This window comes from Tenebrio molitor, chromosome Y, assembly GCF_963966145.1.
Source record: "Tenebrio molitor chromosome Y, icTenMoli1.1, whole genome shotgun sequence".
Classification (NCBI taxonomy): Eukaryota; Metazoa; Arthropoda; class Insecta; order Coleoptera; family Tenebrionidae; genus Tenebrio; species Tenebrio molitor.
Window position 1 is genome coordinate 845047 of NC_091056.1, and position 2111 is coordinate 847157.

The window sequence follows — 2111 nt, forward strand, 5'->3', positions numbered from 1 at the left end:
AGCTATTGGAGCCCCTTGTAAATCAAACTTTACCACCGTTTGATGATTTCCATCATTTTAAAATACTACCATAAATATGCTACTACTTTGCTCGTAGATATTAAATGTCAATTTATTCAGTTATTATCCTGATTTAAATGGCAACTTTTGTATAATCATAATCGACATTGCCCTGTGGATGAGAAAAAAAAGTCCGGATTGCTTTATTACTTTGATAATAAAATGCTATCAAAATCAACTTTCACATCAATTTTGTTTTCTAAAAAATAATTATGCCATGTTGTAGTATCAAAATTGAAGATCATTTCCTCCAATTTTCATCTTTTTTTGACCATTTTAAATAGGTTAAATTTAAAAAATGCCATATGATGGTCCACCCTGTATAAAGAGTCTTGTCAAAAAATGCTATTCTAATTTGCTAAATCATAACCATTTTTCTAACAATCATGGTTATTATTATTATTATTATTATTATTATTATTATTTAGTTAAGCTTGCCAACAGGTAATGACCTAATTACAGGCAAGCTATCATTAGTTAGGCAGTAAGTGGAATGAGTTGCAGCATGATACTACTCTCCCATTAGGAATCACACTTACTGCCAGCTTACATATATTCTTGCTATATTAAGAGGCATATGTCAGGACAGACCTAAGTTCAGAGGGTCTTGTAAAGAATATGTCGATTTTATTGGCGTCAGCTTTGGTTGAACAGCTGTTAACCATCTGGTATAACGGTGACATTAGTAGAACATTTGTCCTCGCAGATCTTAGTTCAAAAACTTCACATCTTCTACAATTAAAAGCAGGAACCTTAATAAGAAGCTTTGACAAAAGGTAGGGGCATTCAACAGAAAAGCTGAGGACATCCGACAGAAATTTGATTTTAGCAAAATCCCGTCTACTCGCCAATGAGTGAAGCTGAACACATTCTAAAAGGGTTTCCTGCTGAAGTCCCCTAGGTGGGTATTGACCAGTTTCATTAAATACTAAAAATTTAGCAAAATGTCTTTGAATCTTCTCCAAGGCCCAGGTGTGGTTATTGTATATTGGTGACCAAACAATACCAGCATACTCCAATTTGCATCGCACATAAGCCTTATAAAGCGATACAATTGCCTCAGCACTATGGAATAATCTCCTGTTACGAAGAACAAAACCCAGAGATTTGTAGGCAGCAGATGTCACATATTCAATATGATTGCGAAAAGTGAGACCACAATCGAAGACAACTCCAAGATCCCTGAGTTCAGTAGCACGCAGTATCTTTACCCCACCTATCCAGTAGTCACATATAATTTTGTCTAACTTCCTTGAGAAAGTCAACACATAGCACTTCTTAGTATTGATTAGCTGATCATTGTCATTGCACCATTTTTGAATGATGTCAAGATCTTTCTGCAACCTAGAACAATCATTAAGTGTCGAAACTGTACGATAAATCTTCAAATCGTCAGCATACATTTGAAAATTTTCATTTAATAAAGAGGTCAGATCATTGATAAATATATTAAAAAACAGGGGTCCAAGGACAGAACCCTGAGGAACCCCTGAAGTTTGAGAGAAAGATTCAGATCTGAAGCCTCTATATTGAACAAACTGAACCCTTTCCCGAAGATATGACTCAATGAGCAAAATCAACCCATCGGATAAACCGTAATCATCTAATTTATAAAGCAGTAACCTGTGATTCACGCGATCAAATGCTTTGGACAGGTCCATATATATAACATCAACCTGCCCGTGCGCATCCAAACTTTCACACAAAAATTGCGTGGTGGAAACCAAATTAGTGACGGTAGATCTTCGAGCCATAAAGCCATGCTGGTTAACAGAGATGTTTGACGATATGTGGTGATATATTCTTTCAAACAGAATAAATTCAAAAATTTTAGCAAAGTTGTTGATTATTGCTATTGGCCGATAGTTGGTTATATCGGATTTATCACCATTTTTGAATATTGGGCAGAGTCGAGATTCCTTCCACTTAGCTGGAAACACGGAAGTTTTAACAATAAGATTAAAGATTATTTTTAGGGGACTTGAGAAAATTGTTTTACAGTCACAAAGTAAAAAAGAGGGTATCTGGTCAGGGCCCGCCGTTTGACTATT

At 35.5% G+C, this 2111-nt stretch overlaps 1 long non-coding RNA gene across 1 annotated transcript; it reads left to right on the forward strand.

The window, feature by feature from the left end:
• The first annotated feature begins 459 nt into the window (after positions 1 to 459).
• Positions 460 to 1898, forward strand: LOC138140623 (uncharacterized). Its single transcript, XR_011162648.1, has 2 exons — positions 460 to 836; positions 890 to 1898. It is a non-coding gene; the product is annotated as an uncharacterized lncRNA (long non-coding RNA).
• Positions 1899 to 2111: the final 213 nt, after the last annotated feature.